This window comes from Callorhinchus milii, unplaced genomic scaffold, assembly GCF_018977255.1.
Source record: "Callorhinchus milii isolate IMCB2004 unplaced genomic scaffold, IMCB_Cmil_1.0 Scaffold7, whole genome shotgun sequence".
In the NCBI taxonomy this organism is placed as follows: domain Eukaryota; kingdom Metazoa; phylum Chordata; class Chondrichthyes; order Chimaeriformes; family Callorhinchidae; genus Callorhinchus; species Callorhinchus milii.
Window position 1 is genome coordinate 12,947,118 of NW_024704748.1, and position 27,128 is coordinate 12,974,245.

The 27,128-nt window shown below is 37.9% G+C and overlaps 1 protein-coding gene across 2 annotated transcripts in view; it reads left to right on the plus strand.

Moving 5' to 3' along the window:
* Positions 1-27,128, plus strand: part of ndst2a (N-deacetylase/N-sulfotransferase (heparan glucosaminyl) 2a) — a 180,400-nt gene that overhangs the window by 32,579 nt on the left and 120,693 nt on the right. For both annotated transcript variants that reach the window (XM_007898123.2, XM_007898115.2), the window contains exon 2: positions 13,949-14,002. The gene's annotated coding sequence lies outside the window, so the exon portion shown is untranslated. The remainder of the gene's footprint in view (positions 1-13,948; positions 14,003-27,128) is intronic.

Here is a 27,128-nt window from a genome sequence, read left to right on the forward strand (position 1 = left end):
CTCTGATATATTTGCATCTGTATTGCACTCTTTCAAGTGTATTTAGAAACTGGAGCATAATTTAACTGTATTTACGAGATTATGTTGTGTGCTACTCCATCACATGATTCAAAGCCCTCAAGTTTTAATATAACGGTGAAAAAAACTTACTACAGTGAACAAGCACCCCTGAGCGAGCCCTGCAGTGCTGTGGAACAACTGCAATTCTAATTAGGTAGCTTGTATAGGACTTGCATTTGTTGTTTTATGAATGTATTTCTACCTTAATGGGTTCATGTAAAATTAAATGAAAATCTTTACTTAGCTGCAACTTAAATAAATAGAGATTCTAACCTGTGACATTTTTTTCCCTTCAGACATTTAGTGGCCTTGTTAAATTTTTGAAGCATAATAAATGAGTCGGTTAGCAGCTTATGACTGGGTTGTTCATGCGAATCGCGGGTCACTGAGAAATCCACCCTCAAGTCAATCATTTCCTGTCAAATTATTTGCAAGAAGGGTCCATTTTTTTTGGCAAGTAGATTTACGATTGCAAGGAGATTCACACTGGTAATATCATTAGTTTTTTACAAAACCAGTTTTTAACACAGACCGACCCTGGAATACAGGAGTATACAGAAGCTAAAACGTTCATATGGTCAATCTAGCTGATCTCATTTTTTAATCTTATCTATGTTGCACAACTTTTCATCCCACTCCATGACATGAATTTATCTAATCCCATCTTGAATCTATCAGTCCAGGTTCTTAATCAATGCAAATTCCTGTGTTGTTTTTTGTGCGTGGTGGGGTGGGGGGTGTTCACTGTAGTAAGCAGTCCCACCTCATTTAATAAAAACAACAAATTGGTTGTCTTTTTTTTCTGTTCCAACATCAGTCTTGTATGTGCATTTAAACAAGAGACCCTAGGACTTCAGTGTCTTTGCTTAGTTTATGATTTGAATATGTAGATATGCCCACTCTGTGTGTGTGAAGCTTGGAGTAGATGCTGAGGGGAGGGGAACGATGACCAAAAGCACGGTCATAAAGGTACATTTGCATGTATCAGTATTGAACAGCATCTGCCATTTATCAGCCTAGCTACCTTACCAATACAGAGAGGCGAGGGGAGGAACAAGTGATAAGGAACCCGGTAGAGTTCCAGAGAGAAAGCAGGAGCAGATTGGCTGAAAAGCTGCCCACCGATGGTAGGGTGGATGGACGGGCCAATGGAGTTTACTTACTGTAGTTAAATGTTTGGACAAGTTTGTTTACACTATTATCATAGTACTGTTAGTGTTCATGTGCTCAAAAAATAAAACTACATCTGTTGGGCATTCGAAAAAAAATGTGGTTTGTCATTCCCTTTCCAGTTATTTTTAGCTCATCAATTTAATATGTATGAAAATTGCACTTTTAAGAGTTTAGTTGTCTAGACATATAGTATTGGGTACACCAAACTGTTTTATATGAATTCCTTTTCCAGGATGATTAGAATTACTTTTTTTTAAGGAGTTGTGCAAACTTGTCTACATTGAACAGCATTAGGAGTGGGAAATCAAATGTAATAGCTGATCTTATTAATAATGTTTGTCTACAAAGTCACTCCACTTAACAGTAATTACTATGAAGCATTTTGACACGTTTCAGTGTGATAAGGTGCTATACTAAGTGCATTGGTTCATTATTAATGCTAGGATATTGGGGAATTGTGTGGGGAGAAATTATATAGCTTATTAAACGTTGAATGTATAAATGGTAATATCTTCCTTCTCCATCAATTCTGCAAGAAATGGGGAAGGGGTTTCTGGTTTTGCCACTGATCCACTTCTCAACAATAATACTGTCTCAGTAACCTTTGTATGTCGCTCAGTTTTAAGGAACCTTAATAGTTATCCAATGAACCTCTCTCTGAGATGCTAGGTTCCTTTGCATGAAAGGCAAACTCCAAAGCATTCATTTATTTTGGCATTGAATAGGGTAGGCAGAAGTGACATTGGTATAATGTCTCATCTGTAGGACAGCACCTCCAACAATGCCGCTCATCCTGAGCACTGCATTGGAGTGTCAAACGAGGCTGTATGTGAGGGCTTGAACCTAGAACCGTTTGACTCAGAGGTGGGAGTCCTACCAGCTGTGTCAGGTAGATACATTGGAAGTAAAAAGGAAAGAGAGCTGAGGATTGAACTGAATGCCAAGGTTGTGCACTGGTTTAGTAGAGTTTGAGAGAGCCAGGAGGTTGAGGAGGTCACATCAGGAGGTGAGGAAATGTTGGTTGGAGCCAAGTCTTGTCCACGTTAAGCTGTAGCCATCAGAGGAGGCATCCAATAATGTACGTTAATACTACGTCCTTTGTCAAAGGAATGCATTGAAAACTTATACAAAGAACGATGACTGACTGGATCAATAGGCATTTGGGCTATTTCTATAACCAAAGGGTATTATGTATTACAGCTGGGATAAGGGTAGAATGATATTGATGAAACATTTATCTTCATTTTGTCATATTTCCTATCATATAACATGTAACCCTGTCCTGATGCCAATGGTTGATCCGTGCTGAAACAAAAGTGTAGGCAGACCCTTGTGTTTTTTTTCCCTCTGTCAGAACAGCAGAGGTAAATAAGAGCTAGCACAGCACCAAGTGTATGGCAATAAATTCCGTTTTTAATGAAACTAGTTTTGAGTTGCAATTGTTTTTCGTGTGTGTGTGTGTGTTGGTGGGGGAAAGGAAATAATGGAAAAAGGAATATTATTGCTGATTTTGTTAACCTTGAGTGTCAGAAAGATTCTGACGTTGGGAGCATCATCCCATGTGGGCCAAGGGTGTAACCATTTATTGCAGCTGGAGGCAAGAAAACTAAATGTGATTGTTGTTAAGGGCAGAAAACATTTTCTATTGACCTTGTAAAAAAATTTTGTGACCAGAAGTGTCTAAATGCTGCATGTTACAGTGTCCTTTTTGGGAGTTGTAGCTATTGTAACCCAAAGATTATGACACTTTTCGAACAGTGCTTCTAAGATTTAAAGTTTTTTTTTAGACAACGTATGTAATTTTTTAAATGCCTACTCAAGGCAAGATGATTAATTATAGAAATAATCCAGGTGGTAGACTTGGTTGTGATTTTTTGTTCCTTTTTATTCCTAGCTGAGATGCTAAGCAACAAATCCATTTATATATGTATTTTGTGGATTGTTCAGCTGAGCAGTTTTTTTTAAAAAAAGCTTAGTTTCATTTTAACTGCATTTTCGATTACTCCGTCTCTCAGCTGGAGAGCATTAACTCTTTGCCTTTAGGAAATTCTTGAGATAAAAATGTATCCATTAATGTAATGATGGTACAGATGCTGATCAGACAGAATCATGATGAGTCTTTGGTACATGAATGATCCATAAAATGGGTGAATTTGCAAAAAGAAGCATAACTAAAAAAGATAAACTGCATTACACTGAACTAGAATTCATGTCTGTATAAATTGGAAATGCATAGGCACTGTTCAGCTTTGTGCATTTTCTCTGGCTTTTTCCAATGTTACTTGCTGTGTGTCAGCAGGAATATTTTTATATTGTTAAATTGACGTTTTACTTAAAATACTGGAAGTTTTTTTGCAAAGGAAACCAAAAGACTTATATATGGAATTCTTACAAATATTGCATTACCAATGAGAAATTATTGTATCTGAATCTAGTCTTATAAATTAATGCTTTTATGTGATGTTACACTGGGTTTTTTATCAATTCTGAAAACCATCAGTCTAGAGAATGAGGACAAAGCTGCAGAAGAGGTAGGATGTGAAACCAAAGTAGGATTAACTGTAGTTAATTTAAGTGTATAGGTTGCTAGATGTGCATGAAACATTGAGAAGATGCACTGAGCATTCAAATCCAAATATCTTGCAAGTCTAACCGTTACCAAGATGATTATATACTAAAGATGTAGCGATGAATGAGGTAATCTACGCCACTTTCCTTGGAACTCACTGAGGAAAATATCATTTTCAAAGTGGTGCTGGATTAAATTTGAGTAATTTCCCACAGCCCAAAGCTATTTTGGTTTTATATATGAGAACAGAGTGTTTCTTTAAACAGTTCAAGACATTCTACAATGATAATCCTAGTGGTCATTGTCTTTTGTGGCAATGCAGCTTGCCTAGTTTATACTCCAAATTATAGGCACATTTTATATGAATCATTGTAACTCTGCCCCTCCCCACCCCCTTTTACACACACATACTTACACACAAAAAAAACTAAAATGCATAATTACACAGACTAGGAAGCCAGAACCTAAAACCGTAATTGGCATTCAAAATCCGTTTTGCCAGGTGAACAGTTCTCAAATTCATTTGCACAAGGGATTGAGAGATGCTTTTATATCACGACGGTGATAATTTCAGCGGATGTTTCATCTCGTTTCATTCCATTGCTACCTATCTATGCCTGTAGAAGCTAAAAAAGAGTGTCCATGCAGAGCATTCCTAAAAGTTGAATTAATAGCCAAGGAGGCTGAAAACTCAAAGGAAATGGAAATAAAATTTTTAATTGTTCCCAAGCTTTTATATAACAGTGCACACTTGAATGAATTTCATCAGTATATAGCTTTCCTTTTATAAACTACTGGATTGAATTAACTCTATTTAACTTACTGTTCCCATCTTTGTCTGTATTCCAGAGATGGTGTGCCTGCCACAGAAAACGGTTGTACTCCTTTGATCCATCACTACTGTTTACGAAGTAATAATTTACAGTAAATCACAGGGATCTGCTGTGAATTGGATATCCTATTCAACAATTTTGTTTGAAAAGATAATGGCTTTCTGTAATGTGTTGAGCACAGTCATGGCAAGCATGTTACTCTTGGGTCAGGGCTGTGATATATTATCTAAATAAATAACGTATTTATTTCCCCCCTTCCCTCACCTTCAATTTCCTTCTTTGTGTGAAGGTGGTGAGGTTGAGTGTGTTACGGAGCAGGTCACGTAGGTAAGGTCAACAGCACTCTTGTATGTGGCCCAAGTGACCATTTTTTATTCTATTTTGCAACCGTGAAGCCAGAGACTTAACAGATGCTCCAGACATTCTATGCCGACAATGCTTTTTTTAATCAAAGACACCTTGAATTAGATATTTTGTTCCTTATAGTATTCTTATTTCAATCTGGTTCTGTGATAGCTAACTGCAGTCTTTTGAATCCTTTGGGGTTAAATTCTTTCACTCCAGCCAACTGCACCAGTTCTTGTCTTGGGACTGAGGGTTAGTGAATATAGTAGCCTTTTACACAGGTATAATGAAATATTCTGTCCCTCCTTTAGTTAAATACACTGAGCTTAACAAATTGATTAGCAGAGTGTATTTCTTTGTCTAACTCCTTTGCAATGGGGACACCTGTTAGCATAAATCGGATTTCAGTTGGATTTTTGTAGCAGTGTGAAGAGGGCTTTCCTCTAGAGGTCCATCCACAAGATTGCAATCCAGAGCAGAGAACCTACAGACATACCTTCACTGACAATTATTGACATGACTTGTTAGTGCAGAACATCAAGTGCTTTATGGGGCTGTGTTCCTCCAAACTGTCTGAAGATTAATTGGCCACTGTAGATCTGGACTTCCACATTCTGCAGTAATATGCTCAATTTGTTTTTTTAATGTTGCTATTGTGCAGTTGCATTTTGTTGAAGTATGACTTAAGTTTGTGATTGCTGCCTGCTGTTGATAATTGGCCTCCCGATGACTTGTCCTTGTTGTGGAGTGTTTGATTCATCTTCACAGCCTTGCTTGTAATCTGTCGCTGTCACAGTTTTTATTTATAGCTACCAAGAAAAACTGACAGTGAAGCTGCGTAGATGAATCAAATGCCCCACAACAAAGACAAGTCATCAACAAAATGGAATAATGCCTCCACCAGTCAATCAAATGTTTAACGCACACCTCCTAGGAATACAATTAGAGAATGGGATCATTGTGGTCATCCTTCAAAGATGCTGGGAGTACAGGTGTTCTCCTTCCTGGCTGTAGGTGATGTTTCAGCATGTGGTACAAAAGGCCATTATAGTGTGGAATCCTGTAGCTTAGTGTTTAGAGCATTTGACTGACAAGTGAGAGGACCTGAGTTTGATTTCCGGCCAGGGTACAACATTGGACAAGTTTCCTTACTCCACACGCCTCAGATTCACCTAGCAGTAAGTAGGAACCCAGTTGTTAGTTGATGGCGGATCACTTTTCCAGGGGTAATAATCCCAACAAAAAAAATAATAATAATTTGGTCACTCAATCCATGACTGTTTGTGGGACTCTGTTGTGCACAATTGGCTACAGTCAATTCACTTTACAGTATATTCTGTGAAGCGCTTTGAAACATCTCAAAGACACAATAAGGCGCTATATCAAATGCAAGGATTATTATTATAACTGAGGCTAGGAATTCTGTCCTGGCATTTTATCTTAACGAATACATAAAGGTGCCGAAGATGTTTATTGTTTATGTCTGCTATTGCAAACTTTTTAGTTGGCTGCCACAGTGCAGTTTCTAAATAGGTCATGAAGGCACAGATTACACATGCAAATGCTCGCTACTAGTGCATCGGTTACCCTAGTAGTGGACTGTAATCTTGCGAGATTTAATAGTTGACATGCAGTATTGTATGTAGACTAGAAAAGATTGTACAGTATTAGAAGTAGTGAACCTATTACAGTGATTTCATACTGCAATTTTTCATATCCCTAACTGATATTGTCCAGCATAGCTGTGGAGAATAAAATCCGAAAAGGTTTGGTGCCAGAATTAAACCTTGCTTAACCCTGTTCGAGACAGTAAAGGATTTTGAAAATTCCGCCTAGTAGAGTTGGTAATGAATGTAAAAATGGGAGCCATAACTCTCCCCTTTTTCAAGTCCTGCCTGAAAACCTTCCTTTTCTACCGTGCTTACAGCCACCTCCTCTCCCTGCACCCTCCCGGCTCATAGTCAGGCTCTGCCACTGTTAAGTGCTCTGAGACTCTTTCCTGCGTGGAGGGCACTATATAAGTGTGAGTTGTTGTTGGTGGAGTTGTTAGTGCAGAGAGAAACAAAGAAGAGTCTTAGACCAAGGAAAGCTGAACACCAAGAGTAGAGGAGGATAAGAAAAGAAAGTGATTGAAAAATAAAGATGATTAAATAGCAGAATCCAAAATGCACTGCAAACTTTCCTCTTTCCCTTCACAATCCCAATCCTCTATTTATGGCGAATACTTTCATTTTTCTGTTCTAGTATTGTGTGCGGAATGATGTACAAAATGCCTATGTGATCACTGCAGTATGAAATCACCATAAAAGGTTCACTACTTCTAATACAACCTCTTCTTGTAAAACTGACATTGTGCCGATTATTTTCTCAAAAGAATTTTAGAACCCATGTTTTTGTGCCATCTTCTTCCCTTCCCTGTTTTATTTTTTTTTAATTCTGATGCCTAAAGTAATTCATTCAGAAAGGCCTCAGGGATTGTGTTCTAATAATGATTCAATACGATTCCTGTCACTGATAACGTATGCTAAGTCTCTGTGCAATTATCCGTCAAATTATCAGAGTTTCACATGACACAAGCTCCAATGGCCAAATTAAACATTCAGGTTCAATTTAAAACTTGCCACACATTACACTTTGCAAGTATGAACAACAATCCATGCACTGGTTTGACTCCAGTGTTAATTGTTGTGGAAATATTGTGCTAAGATTATTAAAGAATGAAGACAGCATTTGCTGATTTATAACTCCTTATGTCAATGTCTTAAAGCATCTTTACTGCAATTACTGTCAAGTGCAGTGACATTTTGTAAGCAAACACAAAAGGCGTTTTGCACATAACATTTGGTCCTACAAACAGCTCTAACGACAGTGGCTGGTTTATTTAAAGGGTTGTTGGTTGACAAGGTCACTGGGATAAACCCCTTTTCATTTTTAATACTGTCATGGTTTTTTTTGTGTTTTGTGCTATCGGTATGCAATGAATATTCTATAATATTGCTGGAACCCAATGCTATTGGGAACATGGCTAACAATGACAATGCATATTTTAGGAAACACCTTTGCGACCAGCAGAGGGAGAGTTTTACACCATCAGCGTTTGCTGTATCTGTAGACTGTTCCTAGGACTGGAAGAACAGTGTGCTTGCCCAGTGAGCTATCCAATCCTCTAAAATTGCTCTTTGTAAAATGGGTTTATTCAGTAGTCATTTAGAGTAGAGCAGAATGATTTTGTTTTTTAAAAAAAGTGGGTAAATTTGAAGGCTGTGCTGTATTTTAAATAAACTGATTTTATATAGTTAATATAGTGAAATAATTTGTATTTGATTTATACTGTATTTTTTTTTAATGGTGCCTGCCAAAATTGTGCCCCTATGATTTCTAAGCAGAATCAAAGATATGTAGCCTAAAGCAGTGTAACATCTTAAGAAATGACTTGAATTTCAATGTTGTTCTATCGCTGTATCTGATGCTAAGAGAAACTAGAGGTCTGCTACTTGGTGAGCAGGAGGCAGCAGTGGATGAAGCCAGCACTTGTATACAAAGCCCCAGCATGTGAGGAGATCCTATTCTCCATCATGAAAACAGGAACTGCTTTGGTAACAAAGAGGCAGCTCATGGGAAGGTGATTGGGTAGTGCAGTGGAGTACAGCTGTCCCTACCCTTTGGGATAGACTTTGTCTCACAGATGGAAATAATCTCTTATTTCTTTTGGCTCTCAAGGGTTTTAGTTGAATGTTGCAAAAGCTCTCTTTGTTTCTGGTTGAACACAAGTGAACAGCACAGACTTGTGCTTAAAGTGCTATCTCTAAGGTAAGTATTTAGATATAGTGTTGAGGTGGTTCTGACAAGAGGTACATGATTTGGGAGGATTTCATAAATCTTCAATACATAAAGTACAGATGTATTCTGTTTTATATCACTTCTAACCCCATCTTGATGAGCATGACATTTATGACATTTTGATAACCTGAGCTACATAACTTTTTATGAATTGTTGCAACTAAAGGAGATTAGTGAGTTAATGCAGCTCGGATGAATCCTGCTGGAGTGTGGTGGTCACTAAAGAGATAACTTTTGAGTGAGTAGCCACAAGGTTCATTAGGACTCTACATTCTCACGAACACAGGACCTAACCTAATTGTCATGAGCTGCTTTTTATCCCCGCTCAAATTAACAGTATTCATATACATTTCTGGGTTTGTCACCGATTTCGTGCTTCTACAATAATATTTTCTGAAACAAGAGAATATTGGTTTATGCTATACTGATAGCGACCAAAAGAATGGCAAATGTAGAAGCACTCTCCGTGTTCTAGATGTAGGCTGAGTGCTGATCAAATTTTTTCTTTTTAAGATTCAAAACCCATCAGATAGGTTGATTATGGAGTCCTGTATAATCAATTAATCAATCAATAATTATGGAGTCCTCGTGGAGTCCTGTAGCTCAGTGGTTAGAGCACTCGCTTTGCAAGCGAGAGACCTGAGTTCAATTCCAGGCAGGGCGAAACCTTGGGCAAGTTTCCTTACGCCACACGCCTAATAATAATCCCTCCAAAACCAACAATAATAAATTGGTCATTTTCAATCTACGGCTGTTTGTGGGACATTGCTGTGCGCAATTGGCTGCCGGGTTCGCCCATAAATATATAGTCAATTCACTTTACAGTGTGTTCTGTGAAGCGCTTTGGGCCGTCCTCCCGATGTGAAAAGCGCTATATCAAATGCAAGGATTATTATTATTATATTATTATGCAACTTTCCTCTTCCTGCATCCTGTAGCTTAGTGGCTAGAGCACTCACATGGCAAGCGAGAATACCTGGATTCGATTCCTGGCGGAACAAAAAGTTAGGCAAGTTTTCTTGCTCCACACACCTCTGTTTATCTACCAGTAAGTAGAAACCCGGTTAGTTGATTGGCAGATCGCTTTTCAGTGGGTAATAAAACCTTCAAAAAAAATAAATAATGGGGGATTTGTTGGCCAGGAAACCGGGAGAAACTTCTCGAATAGTGCCATGGGATCTTTAACATTCACCTGAACTGGTAGACCAGACCTCGGTTTAACATCTCATCCGTGGAGTCCTGTAGCTCAGTGGTTAGAGCACTCGCCTCGCAAGCGAGACACCTGGGTTCAATTCCAGGCTGGGCGAAACCTTGGGCAAGTTTCCTTACTCCACACGCCTAATAATAAACCCTCCAAAACAAAACAATAATAAATTGGTCATTTTCAATCTGCGATTGTTTGTGGGACACTGCTGTGCGCAATTGGCTGCCGCGTTTCGCCCACAAGTATACGGTCAATTCACTTTACAGTCTATTCTGTGAAACGCTTTGAGACGTTTAGAGGACGTGAAAAGTGCTATATCAAATGCAAGGATTATTATTATTATCTGAAGGATGGCATCTTCAACAATGTGATATACCACCAGCACTGCATTGTAGTGTCAGCTTAGTCTGTGATTCCAAGTCGTGACGTGGGGCTTGAACTCACAACCTTCTGACTCAAGAGACAAAAGTGCTAGCAGTCAGCCAGATTGACACACAATGCATATACATATACACTCCTAATTATTCATTTTCTTGTTTATGGAGATTCATTAGGAAAAATAATAATTAGGAGTGTGGACAATTAGGGTTTCAGTGGAAATATATTGTCCATGAAAAAGAATGGAGGATATTATGGAGAATTATTGAGAGTGCCGATTAATCCAATCTTCTTCCTCTTTCATCATGGCTCCCCAGAGCATGTACTGTTATTTTCAGCAGCAAAAAGATTAACATACACCATGCATTCTAAGTCTTTTTTTTAAAAGTAAATCATTATATTCAAAGAAATTCTAAGAGCCTCTACAGCAAAGTAATTAATCATTTGGCCCATTTTGTATAAAAGCATATTGTGTGTCAGAATGATATAAAACTGGCTTGCTGAAACTGTTCTGTTGCGTTGCACAGTGCAGCATAAATGAATAAAGGAAGATTGTTGGCAATTTTCTGGTAACTGGACGTAAATAGGTTTCCTTGTATAAAGAACAATGATAAAATAAGCAACAGTTGCCTCTGAATTTGGAGTACCTTTGGGAAATAATGGAACCTCAGTTATCCACCGGGGGGGGGGGGGGGAGGAGGGGTGACCTCCATGATAGCAAATAATACTGTAGAAGTTGTGCTGTAATTTAAGTTAATTAAAGTTAACTAAATAAAATTAATAACAATAACAAGATTACATTTGTATAGCGCCAAAAATGAAACAAGCTCTATATAAACCTCAGCAAAACCATAGGTTTGAATCTTGGCCATGCAACTCCCTACCCAAGATTAGTAATAGTTTACTTTACTCTTTGATACTGCTGAAAGGTTCATAGGATTAATCATATCCCAGACATGAAGCATATGCTGTTGCTTGCTGCGTTAAAACGGTAAGCTCCTAACTCATACTATATTGTTGGCACAGTCAATCAATTTTACAATATTTCCTGTGAAGCTCTTTGAGATATTTCAATGATGTGATAAGCTGTTGAGTCCTGTAGCTCAGTGATTAAAGCACTCGCCATGCAAGCGAGAGACCTGGGTTCGATTCCTGGCAGGGTAAAAAATCTTGGGCAAGTTTCCTTACTCTACACGCCTGATAGTAATCCCTCAAGAAAAAAACCCAATAATAAATTGGTCACTTCAATCCACATCTGTGGATTATATACTATATACTATAATACTATTTATAGTTTTTTTTAGTTTGTATTGAAGAATGACCTTCATGTAAACTTCACAACTGGTGAATTAAAACAGAAGATGGATCATTATTGTTCTTGTCTATATTACAACTGCTGGTGTCTTTGCTTAGGGACATCATTTATTCTTAGCTCTGTGTAAGTTTTCAGGGCACCCAGAGATGCTATATCATTACGAATGAGCATTGTCTCCTCTTTTTATTATTTTAGTAATACACAGCGAATTTTTCTATGTCGCTTCTGTTTCTGAATTGTAATGATAATGATAAAGAATTGTTAACGTTTACAACCTGAAAAGGTTCAGATATTTCTTTTTTCTCTCTGGTGATTTTAAAAATTCCTGACAGCATTTATGAAACAGCTATCCCTGCATAAGAAAGTCAGCAATGCTAATGTAATTTCTGGCAAGCTTTTCCACTGCTTGTCCAGCTAGAACAACCCTACGTGTTAAGGCTTTGGCTTGGGTTGCAGGGTTAACTGAAGCTGAGTGGGATGACTCCTTTTTTGTAATGAAACTGCATGTTAGCCAAGAAATAACTGTTTAAAAACTGTCACTGTAAAGTAAGATTGGCAGTTTTTTTAGGTTTTTTTACTATTTCGAAAGTTGTCTGGAAACTTTGGATTAGGAACAATTTGGCTGCTGTGCAGTAATATGATAGTATCTCTTGCCCAAATGTAGCATTCACTTGAGACAGTTAACCCACGAGCTCACCTTTTTTTTTGCTTCCGGACAGGCTGTTACCATTCCTTAGCTGTCCACTTATACCAGACATAAAACACCCTTAAGCTTATGCGCAATGATGTATGTGCTTTATGCACAGGGTACCCTCTTCTTTTCACTTGAAACCTGCATGATCATTTTTCTATTAGCAATTATCCATATTAGAGCCATTTTCTGTATCATGGAATGTTCCATTAATTGTATCTGGAAAAGAAGAATTGAAATCTTGCAAAATCATTAACTGGGTTTTGAAGTGTGATTGTAGTCCTCGGAGCAGGCACAAAAGACTCTTATACGCAAACTATTCTTTGTACAGTGGAAATTATCATTTGGCTATAAAAATGGCTGTTAAGTGTGTGCTGAGATTACTTATTGCAGGTAATCCTCCTTTGAATTTCCACAGTCTATCCTATATTTCTTTCAGGAGAAACCTGATGAAATAAAATAATCAGCTTTATGGTGGACATTGAAGACGTTTATCTATTTTTGCAATGTGAAATTCAGAATGTGGTCTAGTTTTTTGATGTGAAAGCTGCTATACAAATGTAATTTTTGTTGTAGTTTTGTGCAAGTATATTAAATCAGCTCTGGTTGACAGCTCTGTTTACTGCAATGCATTAATATCCTGGGTAAACTCATCATGGAGTCCAAGATTATTACAGCACTCTGATGTACAGTATGTGCACTTCATCTGATGTATAGTATGTGTGTTGTAGCATCTCCACAGTATAATTGCTATCATTGAATTAAAACTTCATTTATTCCAGCTGCTGTAAATGTTGTAAAGTAAATCTTTCACTGAATCAGCACTAGGGAAAAACAAAGGCCATTTGGCCCAGTGATGGTGACCTGTTCAGTAAAATTACCTCTTCCAATAAGGCATTCCAACTGTGTTTTGACTAATCCAAATATTTTTCTCTGTATAATTTTGCTTATTACTCTCCTTTTTTCCCAACATCTTTTCTAATTCTTTGTTTCGCTATTGTCACTTTCTGCCCTCCAACTCCACCTTCTTGTCTTGGACATTTGAAGTAACAGTATAAGTTAATGTTATCCATACCATTAATTGCTGTGAAGCACATTGCGACGTGTCAAGGACATGATAAGGCATCATATCAAATGCAAGGAATATAAGATTAATCACTTCAGTGAGATTGATGGAATTTTGGTAAACCCTCCTACATATCACAGGGAATTAGTTTAATTGCCATTAATCTTAGCTGACGTTGTTCTCTTTCTTATAGTAAGGTTAAGACCTCTTTGATATTCAACAGGACTTGTGTTTTGTGTCAAAGATCGAGTGAGAGGTCTAATTGCCAGAAAAGGCTCTGGTGAAAGTTAGAGGAAGGGTCCTGCCTACAGAAAGCAAACACAGTAAGCAACAGCCTCTAGCCGGCTGAAGAGATTATGCCAGTAAGGTATACAGCCATTTGAAAATGACATTAGAAAAGAATTCAAATCTGTGCTAAGCGTGAGGAGGTTCATGCCTGACCATTATTTTAAAGCTGGCATTTTTTTATTACAGGTATCAAAAAGAAACAAATGGAGAGAGGTTTCTGATGAAAGCTTTTGATTCATAGTAAGTAATTTTTTAATTTGTCTTTGCAACCCCCCATCCCATAAAAGTATGTTTGTTATAAGTTATTGAGAACGTGCCTTAAACATTCAATAAGTGTGAAAGCTGGAGCTTTTACAATGCAAAACCACAATGAAACCAGAATCATCCCAGTTCCCCTGCTTGTTTCTTGGTGAAGCATGAATTATTTTATAATTAGGTGCAATTTAAATAAGATGGTGCATTTATCACAGGGCAATATAGTAGTTTGCAAAAGATTAATGTCATACTGGCAGGAAGCCTGCAACCTCCCCAAGGCAGGTCATGCTCATGGGCGTGATCCTGCTGCAACACAGACCACCCGTGCATCCTAATGACTTATAGCTGGGATTAGGCTATACCTCATGCAGCACATAGAAACATTCAAATGGAGGCATTAAACCAAGCTTTAATGAATAGAATTCCTGCTCTAGAGGCAAATTGGCATTGCAGCCTTGTGTTTATATGCTTCCCAAGATAAAGCTAGACCTACTGTTTGCTCACCCCCAAATGCCTATCCTTCTATAAGGCCAGCCTTAGCCCTTCTGCGCAACTTGTATTCCAGTGTCACTTCTATTCCTTCCTCGTGCAGATGCACTTCTGAATAGTATTTACTGGATAGTGATAACTTTCTGAATCCTTAGAAAGGGCATTTCATTGAATGAAGAAGATCGACTTCAAGCTATGCCAGAAGCGCAATCATATTAACGTAGAGCTAGAAAATTGTGAAGGATTCTGTGACGTGATAACCTCAGGATGTGTTTGTAATGGTCCACCCATTTCTACGTATGCAATTTTTAAGATATAGCCATTCTACAAAACAGTACAGCTGCAAAGAATTTTGCCCATCACTTCTGGAGAAACAACAATGAAACCAGCATAATGCCAGTTGTCCTATTTCTGGAAACAGAATAAGTAGAGCCTTATGCTGCATCTAGCCAGTTGTGATGTAGATATGTAATAAAGGTACTTTTAATTCAATTGTTTCAAAATGCCCTTAAAACTATCATAATGCATTCTTGTCATTATGTGGGCATGAAAGGAATGTAGATATTCCTGTTAAGGAAGTTTGAAGCGATCAAACTAATTGGCATTAAGAATGAATATGCAGCGGTAACTCATAATCTAGTTTAATAAAGTATATTATTCTGAAATTGTCATGGATATTGGAGCACCAAGTGAATAACTACCTGCTCTGCTTTTAAATGGAAATTTAGGAAATAACTGCCAAGGGGCAGATTTTTCATCTTGGGCAATCTCTCATTCTTGAGTTTCTACTTTTAACCTGGAAACCAAAGACTAAAGTTATGAGTGACTTTGAGAAATGAAGCTTCCAGCAGGCTAATAAAGGCAGTTGTGCAGGTGCCTCGATTGATTTTGATGTTGTTTGCCCAACAATACCAATGTGTTAAGTTGGTTATTGCAAAACAATATGCTCAAGGTTTATCTTCATCTTTTGCACATCAGACAAATGTTTGAAGGCAAGTTATTAGGCTGAGTATAGAATTTCCCGGTAATCAACTGCAGATTAATTCTCTAAGGCAATATACTGACAGTATTACTACTGAGTACATTATCACTTATCACTTAAGCCAACATGTCCAAAGTTAATGCTTCAGTGTGAATGTCCTTGAACAACGTGGCTTGGAATTCATTGTCACTGGCATCCGTCATGTCAACAACTGATGAAAAGAACAACTCTGAGCATAAATAATGTAAAAACTCATTTGAACTCCATACATCAAAAAAATAAAAATGTATACCCCAGATTGCGCTCAAAGCTCTACTTTTGGTTTAGGTTCAAATTTAGTTTGGAGATCATCATCCAACCCTATGCACGAGATTAGTGATATGTGCTATATTCTCTACATGAGAAATGTGTTTTTACCAGTGGTAGGGTGGAGTAAGAAAGTGTAAGAACCAACCAATATATTGTTACCATTGACAAAAGCAGTTTATTTATGGAAAGCAACATCTGGAGCTCCAGCTAGTTTCTAGTCTGGATGATGTAGGATGACATTTTGTACTAACTGTGAGAGACCTTGGTAGCTGCTTATGTGCGTTAGCTTTTCTATCCTCCCTGCCAATCCACTTTCTCTATATATAGCAGCTTTTATACATGAATTAATTGGTGCGTTAAACATCCATATTGTACACCCAATTCAACATGAGTTAAAGGACATGTTAATTTTTGTATTCTGTGCAGTAGATAAACTTAATTATGCGTGTTATAGTAAAGTAGCAATGAATTACAATTAATATGTTTAGGTATAGTGGTAGAGGCTACAATTTATCTATTTTTAAAGCATATACATCATAAGAGCTAATATCCAGTCAAAATGTCTTCTGTTTTTTATGCATAACCTTTATTTTCAATTCCAAGTGTATGGTAAGTGTATGGTTTTCTTTTCACAGGAATTCAACCACAGTCTTAATTCTTCTTCTCCCATATTGTCACTGCCACAGATGCACCATCTTCACCTTTAAAATATTAAATCTTTTCAAGTGAAGGTTTTCCATTAAAGCTTGAAATCTCCCCAGTGCCTGATTCTCAGTTTGCTGTGAGATTTTTTGCAAGGATTGGAGAAATAGTACAAGACATGTGAGCTGTGAAGGCAATTCCAAACCCATTTGTAGAAAGTCTTACTATAAGAATCTGAAAAAAGTCAAACAAGTGGAACTCGAGGTTTGTGATACAGGGATTTTATTTTTTAGGACATTTAGAAGTGAGTTGGTGCTCAGCATCTGGCTTCTGGCCACCATCACTAAAGCTACTTTGAATCCTAATTAGGCTCCTCTGTGCCTGATTTTTCTGCATGATCTTTTCTAACTGCGTTCATTGTGACCTATGCAGTAGCTGGCATGTATGGCATTGAATGTTGTAGGTTCTTGGTTTGGCACTGCCCATTTCCCAGTGCTCCTGAACTCCATTGCCTTCACAGCCATGTCATACCCTTTCACAAGAAGAATATAGCTAAACTTCCATGAGGAGTGCACTTCATTAAGATGGGAGGTGCTTTATATTACTGAATACAGTAATTTGTTAATAACGGAATTTTTTTTCAATATGATGTTGTTCAAACTGTTCAGTTTTCAATGCAAATACTGCGAAACTTGTTACAACTTGTACAAATCTCAATTTTCCGGCTTTCAGTTATTTCAGTCTGTAGTTTGGTTTCAGTCTTGCACCTTGATGAAGTGCTACTTTGTCTCTGATCTTGTGATAATCAGGGTTATTTTGCAGATTTGTGAGGTTATATCTGAATTAAATACAGATTAAAGAAGCACTTCATAAGTTAATGTGAGGGTGATTTTGTGAGCCCCATTTTGGGGATGGACTGCTGGAGCTGTTATTGACCCACCCACTGCCTTAGAAAATATTCCTGGGAAATGCATTTTCAAGGGGAGGGGTGCAATATTGTCTGACACTGGTCTGGCAAAACTATACATTTTGTCAGGATTAATCGGCGACAAGGCTGGATTGGTTTAGGATCTAACATAATTGTGGAAATATAGGAACAATCCTGGGAATTCAGAAACCATTGGAAACTCTGTAGCTATAAATCTCCCACTGACCTGTTTGTTCTCTATGTTGCTCAGATTATACAAAACCGATGACATTGACTGACAGACATTTGGACAAATGTTGAGTTCAGATGATTTGTGAGTGCTTATTTCACTATAGCACCTGGTAAATTGCTCACATTGCATATATTGATGATGCAACATTCTGAGAATAATGGATTGAATCTGTAATGAGAACTATAAACTGGAGGTTAATAGTAATTTTATTGGCTGCTATTTGAATGCCTTGTACTCGTGACATGTTGGCCATCATTTTAAGTACTTTTGCACATTTACAGCCAAAGCAATAGACTCACCCTGCCACAAAGCAATGTCTATAGTGCACCCCATAAGGAGCACTAAATAAGAATCCTAATTTATGGTTCTTATCTGGTTATGTATTATTCAGCACCTTTTACCTCAAAATGTGTATTGGTAGTCACTGAGCGAGAACTGAGGAATTTAGATGTGACTGGAAACTGACTGACTGACTGAATGGTTGAAAAAATAATCTTTAGAAGATTCAATGCAATGAGAGAGTTCTATAAATACCTGAAACGTTTGAACTTTTACAGAAAATTAAGTATTCCATTTAATAAACAGTCCAAATGATGTAGGCTCCTGCAGTCAGAATAATTGCAGCAAAATACTAGAGTAAGCATTGGAACAATTCGCTCAATAAGTAATGGTTTTATTGAACAGTATGGTGCTGCTGGAATAAGTGGCAGTGTTGTTTATTTGTGCAGTATTCTTTGCAAGCATCCTTTCACTTCTTTGTAATAGGTTATTGCAGTGTAAAACCAGTTTACATAATAGCAATATGTGTCAGAACATGAGGGATACACTGAAGGATTTCAATGAGTGAATGACTGGTGCGGTTCACTGCAGAGTTCTACTTTGAAACAACTTGGATTGGCAGCAACCCATAGCGCAAGGGCTATCTGCCTCCACGTGTTCTGATTATTCTTTTGTTTTTCTACATTGCTCCTCCATAATGAGGAAAAACATTGTCTTTATTGCGGAGCAGAGAGAAAAACATTTCCCATTTTTGCTCACTGGACTTTTTCTGATTGCTATGTTTTAATACTTTTCTTATTTTGTAGTTATAATAAACCCAAGGTTTATACATTTAATGGCTAAAGCCTGGAAATCTGTATTTCTAGAGCTTATCCATTAAATGTCTAAACCTTGGGTCAACTACTGCAAATCTAAAGATGACCTTTACCACTGTAAGCAATATCCAAGCACACTCGCTTCCAAGAATGGGTCACTCTATAGTGGTCAGGAGCTGCAACCCCAGCTGATTTTCTTTTCTTACCACCCATCTAGACGATCCTGAAGCCATACGTAGAATGTAAATTGCTAATGGTGAGATCTGATGATTCGCACAGAGTAGAAACGGAACCTGCTATCTGGGCTGTAGAACTTAGTGGTCAAATGGGCAATATTTATACCCACTGTGTCTTGGCTAGAGTTTGTTATCTCACGTAATGAGCAGTAAATTCTGTATTTCACCAGTGTGTTATTAGACGTTTGTGTTTTATTTATTCATTCTGCAAAGTTGCATTTGATAAGATCATTTGACCGGGTTGAATTGATCCTGAATATTTTTACTCAAATTAAAGATACATTGGTATCTAGAGGTGCCCTTCATAACAGTGCTGAGTGAATGATAACTTTATTGGAGCCAATCAGCATAGTTTCTGACTCGTTTTCCCTTCTCCTGAGTTCTCACTTCGTCTGTAAACAATGGAGAGTCAAGATTTATATGATGGAAAGCAGTGTTTGGAAAGCCTTGATACTTACAATAGATTCATAAATAAGGCAAAAAAAAATGATTCCTCCAAACTTTGGTGCATTGCCAAGACCTTCACAAGGTACTGATCTGCCAGCGAACTGAAGTTATATTAGCTCCAGTGTAATACAAGGATGTGACACAATGTTCTAGAGCAAAGGTCATGGCATACATCAATACAGCATTTATAATGAGCTATTGTTGCATGCCCCAATACTTGGGTCAATGGAAAACAAGCTGGTAGGCAAGTATAATATATGTTGTCTCAGTTTATACAGCTCTGGCTTCCTCCAAAACCTGGGGCTGCAACAAATGTACACAGACAAGTATATGGGGATTTGTGTGCTCCAGGATTCAAAGGAAGAGTTCAAAGTGAAGATTGAGTGCAACTGTTTCTGAAATAATTGCACAATCTTTCAAGTTAAGAAGATCAGACTTATCCAGCAAGCATCCAGCTATAGCAGCGACATTGGAAGCACAGGTAACCACTGTCTGAAAGCATAAACTATAATAGTGCTTGGGAGAAGCTGATGGGTAAACAATGCAGTTAGGATCCATTTCAAATTAAATTGTTGGTAAACTTAGTTACATATTTATACAAAACATTTGGAAACTAAAGGTTTATTTTGTTTATAATGGTGCTGATTTGTAGCTAGGCTGGAAAATTAGGATTAACAAAAACTATTTTAGATTTGTCATCATTTTCAGCGTGTGATTAGAAAGTGAAATCAAACGCAATAAGGTAACACATCCGTTAATTCAAGCTGCAACAATAGTTTATCAACAGAACAAAATGAGCTGTTCTTTAATCATGCTAATTTGCTCTGGTAAAGAATAGCCTAAGGAAAACAGTGGAGCACATGGAGCATTGTGACAAATGCAGAGAACTGATATGGAAAAGGAACCACCAGAATAGCCTCCAAGGTCAAAGACAATCAGTGTGTGATAAGAGGCTGACTCTGTGTTGGGTCTTTACCCACTGGAACAGAGTAGATTGATAGGAGATATGATAGAGAATTTAGGATTTTGAAGGGACATGACAAGGTAAATGGGGAAAGATTATTATGTTCAGTTGAGGATATCAGTTATGGCAGCCTGAGGGCAAACTGTGGCACTTCCATTGACCCCTGAACTCAACACTTTACTTTGCAAATTCCTTCAGTGATATATATTGGGAATACTCAAATCTATTTTTTTCCTTCACGGGTTTTAAAACAGATCCAAGAAGGTGTCTACACTGCAAATGATTCTCTCCCTCTGCTTTTAAAGAAGTTGAATTCCAATTAGTTCCCCTTCACAAAAGTTCAGCACAGTGAAAAGAAAAGCGTAGGAGGAATTTAGAAAAGGGAGGAATCATAATCTGACAAAGGAAGAAACTTTTTCTTCCACATAGCCTTATTGGAATCAAGGCTAATCTATTTTTGTTCGTAAAATATAGGTGACATTGTAAGTAACCTTCTAATATACTGCCAATGTTTCATTCGCTCGCTATGGGGGAGGGAAGAAACTAAGTGGATCAATACAGGTTTGGAAAGCTTGATCTCAAAATGGGAGATAATATCCTGCGGAGAAAACCATGAATTTTTATAAATTTTAGTGAGGAAAGATGGAAATTTTATTGCTTCAAACAAAACTAGTGGTTTAGATGTTTCTTTGGAGAGACATTTTCATATTTAAAATTTCCAATTAAGAATTATTTTTTGCCCTTGGAGGCACAGATATTACATAGAGCATCTAGACAGAGAAGGACATCAGCTTGCTCCCATTTTTTTGCTCACACAGTGACTTGCTTTTATAAAAGCATTCAGCTTGGTTAGCATTGATTTTGGCTGCAAATTGCTTCACAACTGCCCCCCATCTCAAAGTCACTTTGTGACCAGTCAGCAGGAGGTGCATTTGTAGCTTAGCAAAGAAGATTAATTTTTCTGTCGTCTGAGATAGGATGGTTGTCCATTGTGAGGTTGTCTGCCGGATAGAATAGCTGCTGTGCTTCATCACAATTAAGGTTGTTGAATTTGGGTGTCGAGCAACCTCTAGTTCCTCAGAATTATGAATTGTGCCTCAATACTCCACCCCTAGTAGGGTGGGAATGGAGGGTTACCTTTTGTATTGAACAATTAGTTGCCAGTTTCAATTTGATATATGAAATGGTAAGTATGGGGCATTATTAGACAGTACTTGAAGAATGGCTAAGCTTCTGATAAAGACTTTGCTGCTGCCTTAGTGTTTTTCACTGTCAACTGAAACTATTTTTGGCCCCTTTGAAAATATTTTAACTGACAGTATCCATTATTCATCAATCAATCAATAAACTGTTGTATATTGTTGGCTGGCTAGGTGGTTGATTTCTGAGTTTTCTGTAAGGTTTAGTATTCCTGTGCTTCGATAATTTGCATCTATTTATAGATCTCTTTTATATGAATTAATCATTGGGAAAGCAGCTTTTTGTTGCATTGGAACTACAGATTTGTTATTAATAAGCAGTCTAAAAGGAAACTTAATGAGCAACTCCACCTGTGATTGTGATTGTTACATTGTGTTGAAACCCATTAGCTGAAGATCCCGTATGTTGCATCCAGTATACATCATATCTTACAAAACACATGACAATTGTAGTCTGTATCCATAGTGCATTGCGGTAAACATCAACTTTAATTGATTAACATGGAAAGTAACTTCATGTTGTTGAACAATGACATTAAGAGCGAGTCAGTTTGGTCTGGAACAGAACAGGTTTTACCACTGAGGTGATTTGATGTCCTATTAATTAAGTTTAACCCACTAACCAAAATCTTGATTCAGCAAAGTATTTCAATTTTGTTTTCCATGTATATAAATTGAAAGAGCTTGTCATATCCCGAAAATGCTCTAGTTTGGGTTCGCTGAGAGGTGCAAACCTAAAATGCACAGTATATACTCTTGAATCACAGCTCACCAAATACTGTATAAACGGAGCAAATTTCTCTGCCCATTCCTTTGCATCTAGCACAGTGATTCTCCCCTCACTTGCCCTTGGTTGCCCTGCAGGAATGAAGATGAAAATGTACTTTATTTTAATCAAAGTTTACCCATGCAACAACAACAAAATTACATTTGTATAGCGCCTTTCACGTCAGGAGGACGTCCCAAGGCGCTGGATGCAAACAATTACTCACTTTTTAAAACCTTTTCAAAAAATAATTATTTCTGTTTTACTCCCGCCCCCCACTGTTCATTCATAACAGTGTGATCTTGCCCACAATTCACCCATATGCACTTTCCAACAGGCGTTACTGGATAGTGAGCATGAGTGGGAATGTTCAATGATATATTCCCTTCCCCAACCCTAGGGATGCTGAGACCTGTTGTAGAACCCAGCTGCTTATCTGGCTGAAATCTGCTAACTCATCACAGTCTATGAGAGAATGGAATTTTAATTTCTGTAATTGATACTGAAACTGGAAATGACTTGAGTTTAGGGAGTTTACTGTTGAAATGAGTAAGTGCTCTATGTAACCACTGCAATATCAGCATTTACCGGTTTTCTCTTTGCAATCGTGAGGCACACTGGTTACTGGGAAAAGGTTACATAAATGTAACTAATAATAATCCTTGCATTTGATATAGTGGCTTATCACGTCTTCAAGATGTCTCAAAGCACTTCACAAAATATATTGTAAAATGAATTGACTGTATATTTTTGGGGGGCGAAACGTGGAAGCCAATTGTGCACAACAGTGTCCCAGAAACAGTCGTGGATTGAAGTAACCAATTTATTATTATTATTATATGGATACAAACTAACTTAAAAGAGTGCATTATAGTACCAGGCAGAGAAAGTTGGAAACCTATACAGGACTTTCAGAACTTGTAAATCCCCTTTCTTGTCTTAGCTGCATGAAAGGAGAATAATAAAAAATAATCCTTACATTTGGTACAATGCCTTTCATGTCGGGAGGTTGTCTCAAAGCACTTCACAGGATTTTACTGTAAAGTGGAATGACTGTGTCTGGTGGGTGGACTGGCGCATGGATGTGAACAGCTGGACCTTCTGTATACCAGTTTCCCACTATATAATGCCACCATAGTGTGATCATTTTTATGTTCATATAATACTGCTAGTTTAAGCGAGATTTGATTTATGTGAACATTTAGAGAATTGGTCACCTTCAGGAGACCGTTGGTTGATTTTTTTCATCCAAAATTTAATTCATTTCCCAAAAGAATTGAACCTTTTTTGCATCTATAGCCTATTTCAGATGTAAGATGGATTCTGAAATTGGTACCTCATTAGTATAAAGAATAATTCATAAATCAAACAGACACTGAAACAGTCAAATCAATAAGACATTGAAAGTGGCATCGCAAGTGACAAAAGATGTAAAGAAAGCTAATAGCATGGTGGGTTTTATACACAGGGGCATAGAGTACAAAAGTAAAGCAATGATGCTACGTTTGTACAAATCATTGGTTAGGCTGCACTGGAGTACAGAATCCAGGTTTGGTACCTCACTTCAGGAAAGCTGTTGAGGCCTTAGAGGGGCTGCAGAGAAAGTTTATGAGAATGATTCTGTGGATGAACGGCTGCAATTATGAGGAGAGACAGGAGAAACTGAGTCTGTTTTCATTGCAGCAGAGAAGGTTGGGGGAAGACCGGATAGAGATGTACAAAATTATGAGGGTTCCAACTGCGAAACAAGGACTTCCGATGTTTTGTCTGCTTGTCTGGCAGACATCAGGGCCTGAAAGCGTGCAAACTTCCTACAACTAACTATTGACAAGACGGAAGCCATACTCCTTGGCTCCCATCAATGTCTTCTTTCCTGCGGCTCTGACCTCCTCAATATCCCCAGCCTATCTCTCAGACTCACCAAACCAGTGTGCGACCTAGGCTTCAGATTCGACCCACTGTTATCCTTCCTTCCCCATATCCGGTACCTGACCAGGACTGGGTTCCTCCACCTCCTCTACATTGCACGCCTTGGACCGTACCTTACCCTAGACACAGCCGAAACACACGTCCATGCATTCGTCACCTCCTGACTTGACCTTTCAAATGCCCTCTTCGCCCGTCTCCCAAGCTCCACCATGCAGTTTGGTAGAGAATGTGGGTGGGGGAGAAGAGTGAAAGAGAAGTCTTGAGCAAACACAAGCTGATTTTTCCTCCCCCTTCCCCCCACACACAAACACAGGTGTAGAGGTATTTGAGACTGAAAATTTACTATCCTCTATCTTGCCATTCTGTACTTGCTGAAAAGTCACTGATACCTCCTGTACAGCTTGACAGATAGTGAAAAGAGTTCAGAGCTCTTGTCGATAAAGGCTCACCCTTCAGATAACCAACATTCTAGAAAATACGTAGATCACTTAAACTGCAAATGGGTTTTGCTGAAGAGTTCAATAAATCTCAGAAGTTTATTTTGTTGCTATTATCTGGAAGAAATGTGTAGTTATAGCTTTACCAAGTTTCATGCTCACCCTCACTGGTTTTGAGTACTCTTTGATCAGTGTGCACTAAAAACCCATAGAACTTTACAGCACAGAAAAAGGCCATTGGTCTTTCAAAGAGTCAGCAGCCCATCATGTCTTGCTGGCTGTTTGAAAGAGCAATTCATTTAGTCCTGGTTATCTCCCATTTTCGAATATCCCTGCAATTTACTTAGTTTTGTACATCTATCTGGTTCCCACTTTGGATCTTGCCTGGACCATCGCTTTTATCAAGGCATTCCACATCCTAACAATCCTGTGTGTGTGTGTGTGTGTGAATGAGTGAGTGAGAGATCTTTTCCGTTGCAGTGAAAATAGGTATTGTTCTTCCAGTTCTCATAGGTCAAACCTCTCATCCCTGGTATCAGAACTCTCTCTGGGCCCCGATGACCTTCCTAAACAATACTATTTATGCAAGTTAAGCATCATAAGAGTACTTTGTAGTTTAGGTGACTTTTGATACCAACAATTTAGTGCCTTTAATATGTATTGTTGGAATATTAGTGATAGGGAAAGTGGATATCTCTGAGTAAATTGTAAGACTGTAATACAATTGCAGCTCATGTGGCACATTACAGAGCAAGACTTGCCATATATATTTAACATCTGAACTAAGAGACTGGATGACTGTTTTGAATTCACCTTGTGCCAATTGATAGTTAACGTGAATCTCTTAATGTTTTCTACAGTCCGTACTTTTTTTTATACTGCCTGAAGGAATATGTAATGGAGTTCATTGTGTTTTTGGTGGTCAGGATTTTGTGACAGACTGTGTGACTCCAGGAATAATAGTTTTTCCACAATAGGGCCTCGAAATTTAGTGGCTGCTTGTGATGAGAATTACAGAAAAATACAGTGTGTTGTACATATTGTAAATTCTGAAGCACCATTTAAGTTGGCTTTTATCCAGAATATAAAAAAAATTTAGTGCCTAATTTTTTGTTTTCCTGTCTCTCTCTCTCTGCTTCTTTCTCTCTGAGTCTCTCTTTCACTCTATCTAAATCTTTAATGTTCTATCTCTGACTTTTTTTCATCTCAACCTTGTTATCTGGTATGTAATGGCTGAAACTCTTTTTGTTAAACATTGTGCATTTCGTCATACTGTATCAACTGGAATAAAATGGCCAGCTGTATTAAGCTAGAAGCAGACTTGCCACAACAAAAAAATATCCATTTGCATGTGATGTAGCTATGGATGCTGGCAACACTGCACACGTACACATCGAGATTCACTCTGTGATACGCACTATTCGAAACGCACTGAACAAAAAGTGGCTTGATTTGATTTTGTTTCAATGAAAATCAAAAGGAAACAAGTTTACAGATTTAACAAAAAAAAGTATTTGTCAGTTTAAAGAATAATAGTCCTTATAAATCCCTTAGAATGAGTCTTTTTTATTATTTTGACCAATTTGGGGGGTTTGGGAAAGGAGACGGACAATCTTTTTCTCACAGTAATGAATCACAAGTCATGATACATTGCACCTGGACAGTTTCGTTATTGTATCCTATGTTCGCAAATAAATTGAATAAAGATTTGTCAAACAGTTTTTGGTGATCTGTGCCCCTTTAAAATGAAAAATTCATCATCGTCTCTAGATTATTTGTCTGTTTGGATATATCCCACAAAGAACACAGTCTCTGCGCTTTACAGTATATCCCGTGAAGCGCTTGGGGACATCCTCCTGTTGTGAAAGATACAATACAATACAAAATTACATTCGTATAGCACTTTTCGTGTTGGGAGGACGTCCCAAGGTACTGTACCAAATGCAAACATAGTATTATTATATACCAATAATAATACTATGTGGAGTCCCGTAATGTAGTGGTTAGCTGACTCGCCTCACAAGCAAGCAAGAGGACCTGGGTTCGATTTGATTCCCAGGTGAGATGAAACTTTAGACAAGTTTCCTTACACCACACACATACCTCTGTTTACCAAGCAGTACATAGGAACCTGGTTGTTAGTCAATTGCAGGACCACTTTCTGGCGGTTATAATAATTCTGAAAAAAAAGTAATTAAAATAATCCACGACTGTTTGTGGAACATTGCTGTGTGCAATTGGCTGCCGTGTTTCGCCAACAATTACAGTCACTCTACAGTGTATTCTGTGAAGCTCTTTGAGATATCTCGACGACATGATAAGGCGCTTTATCAAATGCAAGCATTATTATTACACCTTTCTATTTCTCACTTTTCCAGTTCCTTTTACATGTCCAGTATTCTCTCTTGTTTGTACAACAAACTACCTTTTGTCCCCAGTCTGGAGAATGGGGCAATC